At 42.8% G+C, this 20225-nt stretch overlaps 1 pseudogene; it reads right to left on the bottom strand.

Moving 5' to 3' along the window:
* Positions 1 to 7988: 7988 nt before the first annotated feature.
* On the bottom strand, positions 7989 to 8549 carry LOC142449211 (large ribosomal subunit protein uL22 pseudogene; annotated as a pseudogene).
* Between the last annotated feature and the right edge of the window lie 11676 nt (positions 8550 to 20225).

Below are 20225 nucleotides of genomic sequence, written 5' to 3'. Positions count from 1 at the left end.
GAGCATGGGATATTCTTCCATTTGTTGAGGTCACTCTTGGTTTCTTGTAATAGTGTTCTGTAGTTTTCCTCATTATATCTTTTAGTTAAGTAAATCCCTAGATATTTCAATTTATGCTTGGCTATTTTGAAGGGTACCCACCTTTTTGATGTCCACTTCTGTGGTTTTATCTGATGTGTATAGCAGTTTGATGGACTTCTGTTTGTTGATCTTGTATCCTGCCACTCTGCCAAACTCCTCTATTGCTTCCAGTACTCCCCATGTGGAGCTTTTTGGCATTTTCCATATATAAAATCATATCATGTGCAAATAACGATAGTTTCACCTCTTCATTCTCCAGACAAATACTATGATGTCTTTTTTTTTGGTCTTATGTTGCTAGTTAAAACCTCCAGTATGATGTTAAATAAGACCGGGGACAAGGGGCATCTTGTCTGGTGCCCTTTTTCAGTGAGATTGTGTTTGTCTTTTCTCCATTGACTACCACGTTAGCTGTTGGTTTTTCATATATAGCTTGTATTGTCTTGAGGAATTTTCCTTCCGTTCCTATCTTCTCAAGTATCTTAAACAGGAATTGGTGTTGGTTGTTGTTGAATGCTCTTCTGCATCTATCAATATTATCATGTGGTTCTTATAGTTTTTCATGTTAATGTGGTGAATTATACTAATGGTGTTTGTATGTTGAACCATCCCTGCATCCTTGGTATGAATCCCACTTTTTTCATGGTGAATTATTTGTTTTATATACTTTTGTATTGTATTGGCCAGTCTTTTGTAAGGATTTTTGCACCAATGTTCATTAGGGATATTGGTCTATAGTTCTTGATTCTTGTGGTATCCTTGCCCAGTTTTGGTATCAGAGTTATACTAGCTTCACAGAAGGCGTTTGGGAGTTTGCCGTCTTCTTCTATGTTCTGGAAGAGTTTGTGTAGGATTGGTGTTAGTTCTTCCCTAAATTCTTGGTAGAATTCTCCAGTGAAACCATCTGGTCCAGGGTATTTTTTGTTGGTAATCTCTTGATAGCCTTGTCTATTTCTTCTATTGCTATGGGTCTGTTGAGATTCTTGACACCCATTGGAATAGTTTAGAGATGGATTGTTTTTCCAAGAACTTGTCCATGTCTTCCAAGTTGTTTAATTCATTTTAGTGCAATTCTTCATAGTACTGTGTAATTGTCTTTTTGATAGTTTAACTGCTATGTGCTGTGGTGACTTCTTGGGATTCAGCCTAGCTGGTGTTCTTTCAGCATCCTGAATGGTTGCCTGGTTTTCATTCATTAAGCTGGGAAAGTTTTCCTCCAAGAATTCTCTCACAATTGTTGCAGATGACTTCTTTGTTGTGTCTTCCTCCGGTAATTCAATTATTCTGATGTTGTTCCTCTTCATAGCATCAGACATAGCTCTTAGGTTGTCTTCAGCTTCTCTGATTATCTTATTAGATTTTTGTTGCATTTGTTAAAGTCTGCTTGGCTGTCCTCCAAGTAACTGGTGCAGTTCTCTGCTTCCTTCAGTCGATTCTCGAGGTCTATGAGTCTGCTACTGGTTTTTTTATTATCTACTCTCTAAGCACTTATATTTCCCTTTGGTGTATGGACTTGATCTCCTCTATCATTTCATCCTTTTCCTGTATTGTTTCCTTCATATCTTGTATGACTCCAAGCAGCATTCTGAAAATTTCTTTCTGTGGTAGCTCAGTCTACTGCTTCTATGCATATTGTTATGTTCAGGACATCTTCTGCCATTGCCTTTTGTTTCTCCTGTTTTTTTCATTGAGATGATTGGCGCTGATTGCTGTTTGCATTGTGTTGTTTTAAGGAGCCAGGTGCCATTTTCCAGGGAGTCAAAGAGCACTGGCTCTCTCTGGGAGACTTGTAGGAATGCTTCTTCAAACTGCAGTGAATTTCACTATGGAATTAGTTTAACACTTTGTACTCCTATGGCTTGACTCTCAAGGGGAATGCCCCAGAAGGCTGGTGGGTTGCCTGCTTTGGTGTAGAACACCACGAATTGTGGGAGGAATTTCACAGGCCAGGTAGATCACTGAGGAGGTTGGCCAGAGGTTCCTGCAGCAGGTTGGAACGTTGTTGAGTGTTGGCCGAGCTGCCTTGGGCCATGTGAGGCACTAAGGTTGGCAGGGGATGTTCCCTCAGTCATGTGGGCCCATAGAGGAAAAAAATAGGAGTTCCCCAGCCACAGAGGCGGGAATTCCCTGGTAAGTAGTTGGGTGGAATATCCCCTGGTGGGGGGTTCGCCAGGCTTTTCCTAGCCTTGGGCTATGCTGCACAGGTTGTAGCTCACCTAACTGGGTAGGGGACAGGCATAAATACCCTAGGATAAGGGGAATGATCTGGAGGTCGGCAGTGGTGTGTGAGAAAACAGGGAAGAGACAAAGAGGAGGAAAAGAATAAAACTAAGCCCAATGAGACTGTGGGAGGGATATAGAGAAGAGAGGGAAACAAAGGTAACAATATAGCTGAGCCCTGATCCCTGCCCATGGGGCTGCAAAGGATTTATTCCCTGTCCCGAGGCAGGCGGTGGCAGCTGTGGCTGTGTTGAGATAAAGCCCCTGCACAGGCTCCAAATCATATGGCTCTGGCCAAGATAGTGGCGGGGCTAAGGTCAAATCTTAGCCACCCTCCACTGTGGTAAGCCCAAAGCCCCCAGCCCCCCCAAAACCTTGTGGATCTGTGCCTACTTATCTTTATGATGCTCCTCCTGTGATCCAGCAGTGTTGAATTTCCCTCTTAGTAAGTCTCCTGGGCTGATTTCTGCAGAGTTCCTTTGGTATGTGTTACTCAGTTGCCATCTTCCCAGAAGTCTGTGTCAGGATTTTTTGTGGGGGTTGTCCTCTATTAAATTGCACAACCTCCTTTATGGGGTCTTTTGAGTTTAGAAAGGTTAATAAATTTAATATCCTAGGAGATGTGAATATTCAGGTATGTTATTGTTGAATAAAAGCTAAGATCACCTACCTATTCAATGGTTAGTCTGGAGTTCCCATTTGTCCGTGAAATGGTGGAAGTAACAATGATGACCCACAAAAGGGTTGATAACTGACTTGAAATTTAGTCTAACAATTCTATGCAGCTATTTTTACCATGCTCATGATTGTGGAAGGAATAATGGGATCCAAAAATGTTTCTTTAGGAATAATAATAACAATAATCAAATATTAAATGATTTCTGAAGGAAAAGACCCATTCCACAAGGGCCAACCACAATAAGTTGTGATAAATTTTTCCTGAATATGAATTTGAAATGAAAATGAAATGAATTTCAGCATTATTCTGGAATTCAGAAAATGCTAGCAAAAATTTTTTTCTTCCCAATTTCTACTCTTTTTGCAGGGGGTGGGTGGTGCTGGTTTTTGGCAATGGTGGTAGTAAAAATCATGAGGATCAAGAACAAAGTTCACCTCTATTTGTTGTCTCCCCGAGGCAGACTTGTCCCTTTAAATATGGGAGGCAAAAAAATCCAAGTTCCCAGAGTTTGCTCTTGACTTTCCTCCACATGGAATTCTCTGTTTTGAATGGCAAAATGACAGGTTTTATTATAGAGTGCAACACCACTGCATTTAGCCAAAACACTCATATGAAAGAAATAAAAAAGTTTCAAGCTTTGCTGAAAACAGAGCCAAATTAAGCCCTAAAACTAAGACAATATTCTCATGTTGCTTGTTACTTCTTTACATGACATTCAACTGATGTCTTAATTCTCTGGTGTATTCATTAAGGATGTACATTTTCACTCAGCAAGTATTCCTTGAGATTCAAGGTGGGACTGTGGATGTTAATATGCAAACATTCCATGGCTTTCTGATCTCAAGGATCTTAGACAGTAGTTGAAAATAAGCAGGGAACCAGTAGAGATGCCTGAGGGGCCGGCCTCAATCCTAACTATGTGGAGAGTTGCCCCCCCCCTGAAGAATTTACTTCAGAGGACGGCACTGAAGCTACAGCTCAGGGAGAGGGACATGTTTGATCAGAGCACATGGGAGCAAATGAAGGGGGAGGAAGAGAGAGTGAAGCACATCCTGGCCCACCAGGCCTGGAGGACAATATCTCTGCTCAGAGCAGCCAATGTACATCACTGACCCATAGCCCTACAGGAGACAACACTGGAGGCACAGTGTGGGAATTGTGCCCAATCTGATCCCACTACACTGAGGCAAAACACTAAGGGTGTGCAACAGCACAGCAGGGGAAGCAGATCAAGGAAATCCCAAGGGAATACCAAAAATAGACTTTGGAGTCAAGTCGTGACTTGAGGAGAAAACTCTCCTAAAGGTCAATAGACCTTGAGCTATTTACAGGCTTTCTTTCTCTCTTTTTTTGGTCATTGTTTTATTTGCAGTTGTTTGTTTTCTTTTGTTGCTTTGTTTTGCTCTGTCTTGTTTTTCTGCATGTTATTATCTCTTCAGGTCTGTCTAAATAAAATAGGGTGGATGAACAATTTGGAGAGGAAAATAATGGGGCCGAAGGTTTTGGGGGGACATGGGAGAGGGGGGTGTGGGGGGAAAGGAAGTGGGTGTTAACACACCCAGGGATAAGGGAACAACAAGTGATCCAAATCAGTGGTGAGGAGGGTATAAGAGGCCTGATAGGGTGTGGTCAAGGGCAATTTAACCAAGAAGAATTACCAAAACCCAAATGAAGAATGAGCATGATAGTGGGACAAGAGGAAATAGAGGAAAGAACTAGGGGACAAAGGGCATTTATAGAGTTCTAAATACAGGCATGTACACGTGTGAATATATTTATATATGATGTTCAGGAAATAGATCTATGTGCATATATTTATAGGTTTGGTATTAAGGTAGCAGATGCACATTGGACCTCCACTCAATTACTCCCTCAATGCAAGAACACTTTGTTCTATTAAACTGACATTCCATGATGCTCACCTTCCTGATATGATCACCGAAGAGAAAGCGGGTGCATAAGAAAATGTGGTGAAGAAAACTGATGGTGCCCGGCTATCAAAAGATAGAGTACCTGGGCTTGAAGGCTTGAAGCTAAAGGCTTGAAGATAAATAAGTGGCCATTTAGCTGGAAGTAACAAAGCCCACATGGCCTGTGTGATCATGAGGTGTTGATGGGATCAGGTATCAGGCATCAAAGGAAAAAAAATCATATCATTGAGAATGAGTGGGAGTGCAGAGTGGAGACCCAAAGCCAATCTGTAGGCAACTGGATATCCCCTTACAGAAGGGTCAGGGGGAGGAGATGAGCCAGTCAGGGTGCAGTATAGCACCGATGAAACATACAACTTTCCTTTAGTTCTTTAATGCTTCCCTCCCCCCCACCCACTATCATGATCCCAATTCTACCTACAAATCCGGCTAGACCAGAGGATGTATACTAGTACAGATAGGAATTGATACAGATAGGAAGTGGAAACACAGGGAATCCAGGACAGATGAACCCCTCAAGACCAGGGGTGAGAGTGGCGATACCGGGAAGATGGAGGGAAGGAGGGGTAGAAAGGGGGAACAGATCACAAAGATCTACATATAATGCCCTCCCTGGGGAACGGACAACAGAAAAGTGGATAAAGAGAGACATCGGACAGTGTAATATATGACAAAATAATAATAACTAAATTATCAAGGGTTCGTGAGGCAGGGGAGGGAGGGAGGGAAAAATGAGAAGCTGATATCAAGGGAATATTTTGAGAATGATGAGCAACAAATGTACAAATGTGCTTGATACATTGGATGTATGTATGGATTGTGATAAGAGTTGTACAAGCACCAAAAATAAGGATTAAATTTTTAAAAAGTAACAATAACTAACATGATAGTGCTAAAGATACTACAAGGTAATATGTGATTCTGAATTGATGAGCTAACATAGATGCCGTAAAGGGCTTCTAATTTAAAAGAGGGCCCTATGGACTGAACAAGACAATGGAATTGTAGGCATGAAGCAAATTCTGAAAGTCTGGAGAAAGGGGCTGAGAGGAGAAGATGTTGTAGGCCCGAGGAAATAGAAAGTTATTTATGAAGGGGAAACATGCATGTCAAGAGACAGAGTGGGAAATAGTAATAACAAGTGCAAACCTCAAGGCTAACAGTTTGAAACCAACAGGTGCTCTGGGGAAAGAGGCTTTCTCTTCCCATAAAGAGTTATTGCTTTGGAAACTCACAGGGCAGTTATACCCTGTCTATAGGTCGCTGTGAGTCAGAACTGACTTGAGGGAAGTGAGTCTGGTTTGGGAGCTATTGAGCACTCAGGGTCTGGTGGTGTAGTGGATTGCAAACCTACAGGCCAGCAGTTTGAAACCACTAGTTGCTCTATGGGAGAAAGATAACGCTTTCTGCTCTCATGAATGATTTAGAACCCCAGCAACTCAGCAGGGCAGTTCTACTTTGTCCTGTAGGGTCACTATGAGTCAGAGTTGGCTCAAAGGCTGTGGTTAGAATAAGCAAGCACTGTCTAGTTGGGTACAGTGGTGGTTTAGTCCTAGAACTCTTGCTTTCCATGGGGAACACTTGGGTTCAATTCCCAACCAGTGCACAGCCACCACCTGCCTGTCAGTATAACAAGTTTTATCCTAGCTTTCAGACAAAGATAAACTTGGACGAAGGGCCTAGCACGTTACTTTGAAAAATCAGCCAATAAAAATCCTAAGTATCACAATAGTCCGATGGCAGAGGTGCTGCAGGACAAAGCAGCATCTGTTCTGTTGTGCATGGGCCACCAGAAATTGGGGCCAAGTCAGCAGCATCTGACAACAACCATCACACTAATGTTGTCAATCTGGTTGCACTAAGTTCCCAAACTTACTTGGCCAACAGCACCCTTTCCAGAAAAAAAAAAAAAATGCCAGCACATCCCTGGCAATTAAAACCTTCTGTACCATAGCCTGTAACCCAGTGTCAAGGTTAGGTACCTGCTTTTGCAAGTCCCCTGGATCATTCCAGTGCGCCCCCTCTCCAAGAGGCAGTATCACCCACTTTGGGAAACACTGGGCAAAACCTTTAAATTTTATCTTTTCAAATTCTTTATCCATTTTTCATTTTGTTGTAGCTGTTAAAAAGTTATTTAGATATTTTGGATACAAGTCCCTCATTCGCAAATATGTTCTCCCATTCTGTGAATAGGCTTTTCATTTTTAATGTTATTTAACTTTATTTGTTTTGCTATTGTTAAGAATATTAAGAGCACATTCAATGGTGTCCACATGTCCAGTTGAGCGACTCCACGCTACAAGCTGCACGATGTTCTCGGCCTCGTTATCTGCACCCACTCTTCCCTAAGGTTCCTATGTAACCTTTCTGGTTGGTGTTGTCAATTTGTCTAATTATCTTGGTTTGACTTTATTTATTTTTGTCCTAACAATTTTCTCTGCAGATCATATTCTACCAAATGGTGGAGACATCAGTCAATTTAGAATCTTCCCTGAATTTCTCAGCTTTTGTCTAAATTCTTAGGTGCTTACACAAAATCAAGTTGTCCAATGGGTGGAAGATGTCAGTTTTGGGGGGATGTGATCATTCTTGATGCTCACGTGTCACTGATAGATCCTCCCTGGTTCAGGTACAGGGTCTCTTCAGCTGTGTCTTCATAGCCTTCAGGTGCTTAGGAAACATTCAGAAGCTCCCAGCTTGCTCTGTGCCGGAGGAAACTATAGATACTCTTTTGATTCTGTCTACATAGACAAAGCGTTGTGTTCCAAACATGCTGGACACAGGGAAACACATCTCCTGTTCTCTCTCCTTGGCATTGGGAGCTCACGTTCCTTCTGCTTGGAATTCCCAGTCAACCCAGGTGTCTGTCTGTCATCCACTCGGTACCATGGGGTTTGGCCCAAGGCTGCCATGCGTTGTGAATTGACTTAATGGCAGCAAATAACTGATTAGTTTTCATTATCATTTGAAAAATGTGTTTAGTTTACAAATATCCATGTATTTCTTAATTTAAAATGCCAGTCACTATTTAAATCTCTCTTTTTTGAACTTCATTAGCTTTTTATTGTAAGCTTCATTTACTCCCCAGCTATACATTTTTGATTCTTCACTTTCTTCTTGGAGAGCTTTTTCTTCGGGGTCACCTCTTCTTCTGGTTTAGGAATTATATCTTCCTTTTCAGTCAGGTTCATCTCAATGTGACTGGTGTTGCTTACAGATGGGTTGATCCAACTGTGGACTCTGTAAATCCGGCAGCACATCGTGGGGGTTTTGTTCACCTGGATGTGTTCAATGACCAATGAATTCACATCTAAACTATCAAGTTCAGCATTACTCTCTGAATTTTTAACCCTGTACAGTACAAACACAGCACTTTTTTTTGAGCCACCAAACATAGGTCCAACCCCAATTTTTGGCCTGGGCACACCTATCAAGTCTACTATTATAACGTCAGTAGGGCATATACTGCTTCTGAAAAGTGACAACTACTTGGTGGATTTCTCAATGTGCAAACTCTTTATGGCCTGGGAAGTTTCACAGGCATCCTTTAAGTGGACCCAAAGATTTGAAATTTTGTTTTGCTTGATTGCGGGGATGGTGGTGGTGGTGGTTCCTGATTCAAGTGAGTAGCGAACCATTTTGGGAGATCACCTCAGGCCACTAGAGAAAGAGGATTCAAATGTCTCATTCTTCTTGGACTGAAAAATAACGTTAATAGAAAAACTGGCAAGATTAATGTAATGCCCGGAGTGCAGTTAAAAGTAATATGCCAATGTTAACCTCATAATGTGATACACATGCCACAGTAATGTAAAATGTTAATAATAGAGGAAACTGGATGAAGGGCATATCAAAACTCCCTGCCCCGTCTTGGCAATGTTCCTATAACTTCAAGTTGCTCTGATTAGGTGTATTCTCATAGGTGAAGCTGGAATGGGGGACTTGACATAAGGCCTTTTTCTGTTCTTCCTGCTGACAGATGAGTCATGAAAGAGGGGTTGTCTGGAGGTCAAAACCATATAAGGATGCTCATTTCTTGCCAGTGCAGATCTATGAGTTGAGATGTGTTTCTATGTAACTAGCTGAATTGTGTCACTGATGTGCCTGGCATTCCCAAGACTTCTGGAGCAGATTCTCCAACTTTCTAGGGGAGGGTGAGGCAGCAGCACCCAGGGTGTCTGTTCTAACATTTCCAAAGATTCTGTAAGTACCAGATTCATGGCATTAAATCCTTAACGGCTTAGAGTGGCGCTTGCTGCTGCTAGTGGCCATCAAATTGGTTGTACATGGAAACCCTGAGGTAGTTCGCTTATTGCGCCAACCTGGCTGATAAACACATGTGGGGTTAATTGAAGGGCAGAGGGATAAATGGCTCAGTGAGCCTTGCCTTTCGAGTTCTCGGGTCTCTTGCTCTCTCGTGGTCAGACCAGGGTGCAGCTGCCTTAGCCAGTTCCCTGCCTTAGCTGGCAAGTCTCACTTCCTGTAAGACATCCCTGAAGAGAAGCCACATGGACCTACACTGATGTAGCCCTGGGTGCTGGAGCAGCCGTGTGGAGACCCCTGCCAGTGCTGAGATGCTTACATGTTCACTGATTCGGCTTTCCTTCTGCAGCTGACATCAAAGTGTGCATTTTGTGAGATGGAGGAGGACTTTGTGGACTGGTTTTGAACATATAGATTAATGGGTTAATGTTGGACTTGTGGGCTTGGGCAGCACTGGATTGGGATGTTTTCATGGTGTGCACTTACCCTTTATATAATACTCTCTTATACATATGAATTTCTGTGGATTTATTTCTTTAAAGTACACAGACTAACACAAGCCCCACCACCAACAGAAGGAAACATTGTTAACTTTTGCCCATTTTTCATGGTTGTTCATATGTTTGAGTTCATTGTTGCAGCTCTTATGCAGTGCCCTCCAATCTAGGAGGGGTGACTCATCTTCCAGCACTATACTGTTGTTAATCTGATAATATGAGGAAGTACCTCCAAAACACTGGATTTTTTCCAAAGCTATATATTATTTTTTTTAACAAATTAACCTTATCACCTTCAAAGTACTCTTCATTACATTTAATACATTTGTCAAATCTGCAATTGTATTCTTAGAAACATTTTTTTTAACCTCATCTGTCTGGATGGCTGATAGCACCTCCCTGGTTTTTATCTTCACCTCTTCTACTTCATCAAATTGCTGTGCTTTCAAGTTCCTGTTCATTCAGAGAAACAAAAAGAAGTTGGACAGAGCAAGGTCAGGTGAGTAAGATGCATGGTGGAAGAGAGGCATGCTGTTTTTCTTCTTCTTCTTCTTTTTGTTTTTTTGGCCCCAAACTGGCACACTGAGATGGCTGCAGGAGCAGGAGCATTGTCATAGTGGCAAAAGCAGCCCCCCACCTCCCCATCTGCCACAAATCAGGTCTTTTTTGTCACACACTGCTGTTACTCAATCTTTTCAGAATCTCTGAATAGAAAACTTGATTAATAGTCTGACGTGGTGCAATGAACTCCAAATGCCCATCCCCCTCACAGAAAAATAAAAGCAAATCAGCACTGGTTTCACTTGGAGAACTTTTTTTTTGGGAAAAGTGATGATGGTTTCTTTCACTGGCTTGACTGAGGTTTGCTTTTGTGGTCATAAGAATAGCACCACGTCTTGTCACCAGTCATGCCTTTGGGAAAAAAAAGTCTGGGTTGCTTTGTTGCTGGCGCTGTTCTTTCAAAGCCTGGCATGTTTCCCCTGGATGCTCTTTTTCCAAGTCAGTCAGAACCGGAGGCACAAATTTCACAGTGACCCTTCTCATTTCTAAATCTTCAATTAAAATTCACAGAACCGAGCTCCAAGGTAGTCCAGAGAATTTCCCCATCTCTTCATTCAACAGTTTGTAGTCAGCCTTCAAGTACAAGTGCATGAATTTTGTCAAGGGAACTTGACAGACGTCCAGAATGAGGTTTGTCATCAATCAACAGTTCACCTCTTTTGAAATAAGAAAACCCCTCGTACACTTGAGTTTTCCCCATGGTGCTGTCCTTGTAAACTGTGTTCTATATTATAACAGTTTCTGAGGAATTTTTCCCAAGCAGGAAACAGAATTTCACATCAAATGCTGTTCTCTTAAACCAGCCATCACAAAAACAAGGTTTCAGTGAAACTGCTTTGGTGAAAAATATCTGCTGTGACCAGAGAACCTTCCCAGGCGATGTCACTGGGTGCAAAAACGCAGAGCTGCCCTGGAGGGAAAGATGCCTACGGTGAAAGCTCCGCCAAGTGGAACTTTATTCTCTTTCTTATGTGTGTATATGTGTGTGTGTGTGAACCCCTCGTATTCTCTTGTGACCCCTAAGGTTTTCCCTGGAGTCTCTGCCTGACGCAGATGCGTAAGTGCTTGACTTCCAGCTAGCTGGAGCGTGGGTGTTCACATTCAGCCACCTGTGACTCAGAAAGCAGGCTTGGCGAGAGATTGTGAAAGATCACAATCTTGAAAACCCATGGGGTGTGCCTGCTCTGCATGGGTGGGGTCATCGTCACTCAGAGACAACGAGTAACAACATCAACAAGGTCCTGACCGGCTCATCTTCAACCGTAGCTCACCAGGTCTTTCTTCTGAGTCTGTTTTAGTCTGGAAGTGCTAGGGAAATCTATCCACCTGAGTGGTTCTGCTGGTACTGGAAATACAAAGGCGTAACTTCCCACACCATTGCAACACACAACCCCCTACTATCTGACAAACTGATAGGTGGATGGTGGAAAGGCCTATGTCCCTTCAGTTTTCTGCTGCTGCACTCTGACTGATGAAATTTATTCTCCTAAGTGAGAACCATAAATGTACAGCAAAGCAAATTATAATTTCAAAAGAGCCTTTTGAAGAAACATTGCTTCTCTCTCAGTGAAGCTGATGGACATTATTTGAAACGCAAATATTTTTTCACAATGTACTCTTAGTTTAGAATTTATAGTATGTCATTACTGGAACTTCCGGGAACTGTAAGACTGATGTAGTAATATAAACACTATCATATCTCAAAACTCTAGACACCAGGAAAAGTGCCAGAGGTTCTATTCAATTTGAAATGGAGGTGCTGTTAAAAGAATAAACAAATCTGACTCAACACGAGCTACAGAGGGAAAGGAAATTTTTCATGTTTTTTTCTTTCTTTCTTTCACATCTGTGGGCAACATTCCTAATGCTTAGTGCTGCTTTTATTCGGTGGCAGTCTAGCTGGCATTCATCTACCTGGTACCTTTGACCCAGAATACCAAAAACCTGACCCACGGAAACCCCATATATGCCAGAGTAGAATTGGGCTTCATAGTGCTGATTTTTCAGACAGAAATCAGGAGGCTTTCTTCCCAGGTACCTCTGGGAGCACTTGGACATCCACCCTTTGGGTCAGCACCAAGCACATTAGTATTTGTACCACTGAAGGATTGTAGGCCTTGCTAATTAGGAGCAGAGTGGCCCTTGGAACTTAATACTGTTTGCTCAAATACCTAAGCCAAGCAGTGACCTGGCTGTAAAAAAAAATCCCTGTTTTCCTCCTCAGGTACAAACGTCATAGAGGGTCAGGTGTCCTAGGTTGTTCAATCCTTGCACCATTGATTTTTTTCACAATGGAAGGTTCAGAGAAGAGACTCAATTCAATCATGAGGCCAGGCTGGTTGCAAACAGCCAAGTTTGTTTCTTGCCTGGGTGCAGATGGGCTGAGACAGAACAGGGCATTTAGCCTAACTGAAGCTGTACCATGCATCAGCCCCAAGCTCGGGGACTTAGTGCCCTTATGTACTGCGCAAAAATGAGGAATGGGTTTGACCAATCTGGGGTGGAAAATACAGGCTGAGGTCTTCCTGATCAATCGGTGTCATGAGAGTTCCTTGTAGTCATTTTAAGTCATCACCGTCTTTGGCTCGCTGGTTTCTGACAAAGGCACATTCTTTCCTGTTTGTGCAGAATTTTTTACAAGGTCAGTCTTGGGGTAGAACCTTATAGATGGACTCAGAGGCCAACATGGAGGAATTTTGGTTCTTAGTAGACTCTATTAAGCCTCACATTTCATACTATTTTCTTTATCTATAGGATGAGGGGTGACATCTTTGAGAGCTACGTCAGGCTGGCAAGGGGTGATGTGGCTATCCTAATAAGTAAAGGGTTTAGTGTTGCTCTGTGACAGAACATGGCTATGCATCTGCAAAAGAACCAATTGCTCCAGAGCCTTGTTGGCTAAAATCTGCATGGCACCTTGGATTGCCTGCATGTCCTTTTAAGTTAGAAATGGTGGCAAGAGCAAAATCATATGGGAACCAGGAGTGGGCTCAGGTATGGCTTAATGTGTTGCCAGATTGTTTTGGACAAACTTGAACAAAATGATGGTCTTTGGGGTATGGTTAGTTATCGTTCATACCCCGGGAGGCTGGGAGTTGAGGTTTCGGGCACAAAGGAGAGTTGGGAGAGCTGAGTTAGGAGTTGGCCTCTTAGAGTTGGGTGTACAGGGTGCATAATGTCGGGATGCTCTGTGGATAAGAAGAGAAGTTGACTTTGCCATATAAGATAAATGATAAATAAGAATAAGACAGTGTAGAACTGTACTTCTTCCCCAGAAAGAGTTGAAAGGAGCCTTACAGAGTAAAGTGGTAGCTCCATGGTGTGTGCGTTTCTGACTCTTGAGGGCTAGGATGGCTGCGATGGCCACTGCCCTTAGGCAAGGTGACCATCCCTGTCCAGTTGGTGTCTAGTTGCCTGGATAAGTACGCAGCAGCTTGCAGAGAGGGCCAGGTTTCTGCACTAGGAGTCCCACTGCCACCGCCCACCTTTCATCAGTATACAGTAGGAAAGATAAATCTGGTAGAGTGAAGGTTTGGGCCTGCAGAGGTCTTGAAGAGTTTGGAAAGGGGCTTGGTTGGGATGTATGGGATCTAGGGGCTCATGGATTGGGCCTTTGACTACCAGGTATTGTTTCTTAGCTAGAAGAACAAAATTGGGTATCTACAGGAAAAGGATCCAATGGGACTGAGAAAGGAGAAAAGAGCTTGTTTGGGGGGATTTTCTCTGAGAGATAGCTGTTTCTAGGTGATGCTGTGCTTGTTCTGGGTCAAGGAGATTCCTAGGCATGTGATAGTGGGGCTAAGCTTTAGCTTTGGACACTCTAGAGCCTTTTGAAGCTAAAACATTTTAGCAATTGAACAGTTGAACAGTATGGTTACTAGACAATTGTAGGGAAGGGCTATACAGTAGCAAATCATCAAAGTATTTCAGTAAAACTGATGAGTTGGGATTTAACTGTTGGAGATCTGAGGAAAGTGCTTTGGGCTTCTGCTCATGGCCTCCCTCAATGCAAGAACACTTTGTTCTAACAACCTGGATTCTGTGATTGATGCTCACCTTCCCGACATGATTGCTGAAGACAAAAAGGATGCGTAAGAAAATGTGGTAAAGAAAAAAAATGGTACCTGGCTATCAAAATATATAGCATCTGGGGTCTTAAAAGCTTGAAGTTAAACAAGTGGCCATTTAGCAGAGAAGCAACAAGCCCATATGGAATAAGCTCACCAGCCTGTGAAATTATGAGGTGTCAACTGGATTGGGTAAAAGGCATCAGAAGACCCAAACCAACCAAACAAACATAAAAAAACAAAACAAACTATATTGTTGAGAATGAGGGGCCTCACAGCAGAAACCCAAAACCCATTTGTAGACAATGGGACATGCCCTCACAGAAGGGTCACTAGGAAGGGATGAGTCAACCAGGGCACAGTATAGCACTGATAAAACACACAATGTTCCTCTGATTCCTTGAGGCTTCCTCACCCCCCACTATCATGACCCCAGTCTCGTCTTTCACTGTGGGCTAGACTGGAGCATGTGCACAGGTACAGATAAGATATAAGAGCTCATGACACACGGAATCCAGAAACAGGAATGGGAATAGTGATACCAGGAGGATTAGGGGAAGGTGGGGAGAAGGGGGAACCAATCAAAATAATTGACACATAACCCCTCCTCCCTGGGGGCAGGGGACGAACAACAGAAACCACAGGGGAAGGGAGACAGTGGTCGGTGTAAGATATGAAAATAATAATACTTTATAATTTATCCAGGGGTCATGGGGGAGGAGGGACAAAAGAGGAGTTGATATTAAGGGCTCAATAAAAGGTATGTGTTTAGAAAATAATTATGGCAACATATGTAAAAATATGCCTGATACAATTGATGTATGGATTGTTAAAAGAGCTATAAGAGCCCCCAATAAAACGATCTTTTAATTAAAAAAGAAAGAAAGCAAAAAAGAAGAACAAAGAGAAGGTTCACTTGGAAGCTCTTGAGAATAGCCCAGGTTAACTGGGAGAAGCAGTAAGTATTTGGGTCAGTCCAAGTGAAGAAAGCTGTGCCTGGTGAGTTACAATGGAGGACAATGTTGAAGAACACATCTCTGAAATCAAGAACTGAGAGATGGGTTGTTGTAGGGGCATAAAAGAAAGTAAAGTGTAGGGATTGGGCATGAAGAGATGCAGAGGTTGATAAGACACAAGTCCTGCACAAGGCGATATGTCACACTAGGTTATTTGAATGTACAATAGGTGAATTTGTGGATTTTAAGAGGCCTCCTTTGAGGACCCACGTGATTAAAAGTTTGAGCTCTTTCAAGGCTTCAGGGGTCAGTTGGTACTGCTTTGGGATGGGAACAGATGTCATTTCTCTAGCTTGATACATACTGGGCATGGTGGGCATCAACAGTTGGTATCTATCTCAGTGTTCCAAACAACGGAAAGGAGACCAGGAGAGGAGAGATGTGCTAGAGCAGTGGTTCTCATGGGTCATGACCCCTTTGGGGGTCAAACGACCCTTTCACAGGAGTCACTTAAGACTACTGGAAAACACATATTTCTGATGGTCTTAGGCACTGAGACACTGTTCCTCTATCCGTCTCCAGGCAGGTCCGCCCACATTCAGATCCGCCACATACGAGTACCCGACGTGATGACATCCTCGTGCCAACCCCATCACATACACTCCATACAAATTCAGGTGTATTTGACAGGGTTGGTGCCATAAGGTACTTATGTAGAGAGCAGCTACTGTGTAGAAAGCAGCTGCTGTGTTGAAAGCAGCTACTCTGTTAAAAGCAGCTTCTGTGCTGAAAGCAGCAATATTGTAGGTAAAACAACACTTCATGAATTATAATTACTGGGTAAATATAAAATCATATACTGTAAAATCATCAACTACTGCAAGAAAAAAAGATATTTGTACCATGAGAACTTAATCTGGATGCTGATCTGTCTTTTTATATTCAGTTGTGATTATGTTCAATCTGTTACAAGGAAAATACATCCTGCATATCAGATATTTACATAACGATTCAGAACAGTACCAAAATTACCGTCATGAAGTAGCAACAAAAATAATTGTATGGTTGGGGGTCACCACACCATGAAGAACTGTATTACAGGGTTGTGGCATGAGGAAGGTTGAGAACCGCTGTGCTAGAGTCTTCTGGATAACGAAGGAGCATGAGGAGGCAACTGGTACCAGCTTGGCCAGGAGGTTCAACATGGAGTCTGGAAGAAAGAGTAAAAGAAGTGTTGAATTTTGGTTCTTCTTTTTTTTTTTTATTAAGCAATTAAAATATTTATTGTGTATGGCATGTAACCTTAGGTTAGTGATATCAGTTTGAAACAAGATTAGGATCCTCACGGATCCTCTAAGTGTATAATATATTTCAATAACAGTTTTTTAGAAATTATTAAATATCTGAAAGGTTAGAGTCAAACTTCATTTACTAAACAATTAAGTGAGGAATATTAAGTTACAGTTTAAAAGGGGAGTAGAAATTGGGAGAGAATATGTTGGCCTTTTAACATTGTTGTATATATATATCATATTGTTATATATATTGAATTTTGGTTCTTAGCAAACTGTACTAAGTCTTCCACACAAGAACAGCTGATCCCAACCATTAGGCCCCATGTTCAGGTTCTAGCCTGCAAAGCATATGGGGCTTCCTGAAGCCTGAGCTGCACCCAAGTCTTGCGCTTCAAATCAAATGTAGCCCACTAGTTGCTGCAAAATGAGCTGACTTAGCTTTAGTTGACTTTCTGGATTTAACCTTTCTCCTGTATTCATTGTTTGCTTCTAATAAATGTTTAACTTCATGACTAATTTCAGTGATTTCTGAAGGTAATCGCCCACAACTCTGATAATGCGCTCTAAAGGTCCGCCGGGCTATTAGCTCACTCAAAACCAGACACTTGGATTGCCTTTTGTCTAAGTATGCTCCCTTATTATGTGTGTTTGCCTCAACAAATTTTAGCCTTTCTTCCTTCTAGCGTAAGCATAATTGCCTGCATTTAAAGGTCCTTCCACTTTTTTCTTTTATAATTGTCATTGGGAAAAGCATAGTTTGTTCCAGCTTCACTGAGTTGGCATGTTTCTGGTTTCTTTGCCCTTACTTCTTGAAGAGTAGCATGTAATGGATTTGGACGCTTTTCACTTGACTGCCTGTTCGCTGGCAGCCAAACTGCTTTTCATTTTCTTTCTCCCTGTCTGTTTCTCCAGGGAGGGGACTTCTTGCCCACATCTTTATTCCATTTGCTTTCTTAAAAGCTTTGTGGTTCTTTGTAAGAAGAAAATGTTATCTGCTGCCGTGGAATCGGACTCCTGTCCCCTGTCACTTGCTCTTCACACCCTGGGTCGCATCCCCAGCCTCCTTCCATACCAGACGATTGGACTTGTAGGCGCCATGTAATCCCATAATGGAACCACACTTACAAGTCCACCGGATTCCTGCGAGCCCTATTGCTCTCATGGATTCCCATGACCAGACTTTGTCAATACGCGACTGAGACAGCAACGCTGCTGGGCGGGCATTTGAAGACAATTCGAATGATGTAGACCTTGGCTCTTGGCAGATTTCCCCCAGGGTTTCACTCTCTTCTCACTGTATCTACACAGCCTCCCTCCCCCCCTCCCCCCTCCCTCCCCCCCTCCCTCCCTCCATCCCTTCTTTCCTCCATCCTTGCCCATCTTCCTTCCTTTCTCATCACGCTCCCATTCCTTACAATAGTAAACACTTTAATACTAGCAGTTCCGTGATATGATTTTCCATCGTGGTGACCCATTGGGCTGCAATCTGCACGGTGAGCAGTGTGAAACCACCAACAGCTCCTTGGGAGAAAGACTGGGCTCTCTAATCGCATGAGCAGGAGACTCACAAGATTTGGTTTGTTGTTTTTAGCTGCTGACTCGAGCACACCTCATGCACATTGTGCTCCGTAGGGTTTTCTTGGACTGGTTTTCAAAAGTAGATTACTAGGCCTTTTGTCCTAGATCCATCTCAGTCTAGAGGTGTCACTAAAACCTGTTCAGCTCGACAGAAACATGCAAGCTTTCACTGACAGGTAGGCGGTGCCTGCACCCGCGCGAGGAACACCCGCTGGAACTGAGGCTGGACTCTTATGTGGAAGTTAGAATTCCACCACCGAGCCACCACTGTCCCCACGGCTGTGTATGCACCATTGTTGAAGCACACATTACAGAATGCTGTTCATACTGTATAAATCAAACTCACTGCCATGCAGTCGATTCTGATTCATAGTAGCCTGTGCATGGGTTTCTGAGGCTATGCGTCTTGACCGGAGCAGAGTGCCTCCTGTCTCTCCTGCAGAGCAGCTGCTGGGGTTGAATCACTGCCACTGTGAGTAGCAGCTGAATGCATTATCCAGGTTCCTTGTATCCTCTATAGAGCGCAAACCAAACGCACTGCCTTTGAGCGGCTGGTGTCTCAAAGTGACCCTACAGGACAGGGTAGAACTGCCCCTGTGAGTTTCTGAGACTGTAAGTGCACAGGAGTAGAAAGCCCTGTAATGAGTCAGAATTGACTCACGGGCAGTGGATTTGGTTTGCTTTGATTACATACTGTAAGGAGCTTTGGGGGCACAGTGGGTTAATCGCTGGACTGTGAACCACAGGATGGCGATTCAAACCGCCTCTCCAAGGGAGCAAGATGAGTAGAAATAGAATGGATGGAGTGGTGGGCACACACTGTTGTTTATTTTGCATCTTGCTTTTTCTATGTAAACTGCAACTTAAAGATCATTCCAATTGAGTCTTTCTGGTTTTATTTTTAATTGTGCAAAAATGGCATCAGACAACACATTACTATTTTCACTTACTACCCAGAGACCACGTTTCCATACTTATCTCTTTCAACATTATTTTTAAAAGGCCTAATGTTCTGTGCTAGGATCCTGTCTTCGGTATAGGCAATTCCCACTAGACTAACCAGAGCACCACATAATACTAGGTGCTCCATTAACGTTTCTGACTTGACCTGATTTGAATTGAGGCATTTTAAAGGAAAAACCAAATGTCATGTTGGACGAGTTAGATTTGCGATTTAGAGAAGCACTAGATTTTGAGCATCTAAAGGCACCAAAGAGGTTTTAGCTTCTTGTTGTTTGGATGTTGTTGTGACATCTCTTTAGAACAACCAGAATTTTTTCCCAAGCCTCTTATCACACCAGGGAAGACATGGGAACCAGAAATGGGATCATGTCATTTGGACTTTGCCTTCCTGATGCGATTTAGATCTGGAAATCTAGAGACTTGCCTGGATGCTTTCTTGAGGTCTTGCCAACATTATGATTTTATAATTCCGTGGTAAAGTGTCAGCAAGACTATCCCACACCTGCTTTAAGATAATAGTCAGAAGGTGTGGCAGTGTGAGTTGCAAGTCCTTCGCTGAGCCTGGAACCTGGTAATTTGACTTAGTTTTACAAATAGATAAAAAATACCCCTTGAGCATGATGGCATTTTAATAACTCCAAAATTATAATTTTTGAAGAGTACATCAGATCTTATCACCCCCTTACTTATAATTCTCCAGTGACTTCTCCTTGCAAAGTATGCCCTACAAGGTTCTACACTGAGGTAGACAAAATAGAGGGCCAACTCTGACTACTACAGAGCAAATGCCTCCAGGCCGCGGTGTCCGGGGCTGCTGCGGCTGCTTTCTGTGCTGTAGTGGTGGCGCTGCGTAGTTACAAGAGGTCAAACGGCCCACAAAGATGCAAGCGTTTACCCGCTAGCACTTCGCAAAACTTTTACAAGACCTGGCCTTGCCTTGCCTGTTTCCTCCCACTTACCTCCAGTCACATCAGTTTTCTTCTGTCCCTTGAACATATCGAGCTTACTCCCTTTCAATACTGTTACCCCCTATTGTCCCCATTCCCTGGAACATTCTTCTCCTGAATCATTCCACGAATGACTTCTCCTCTCACTCAGGACTCCATTGATCTTGGCCCACATTTTACATATTTT

The sequence above is a fragment of the Tenrec ecaudatus genome, chromosome 5 (genome assembly GCF_050624435.1).
Source record: "Tenrec ecaudatus isolate mTenEca1 chromosome 5, mTenEca1.hap1, whole genome shotgun sequence".
NCBI lineage: Eukaryota > Metazoa > Chordata > Mammalia > Afrosoricida > Tenrecidae > Tenrec > Tenrec ecaudatus.
Note: the sequence above shows the minus strand (reverse complement) of the source record. Positions and strands in the feature narration are given on the sequence as shown.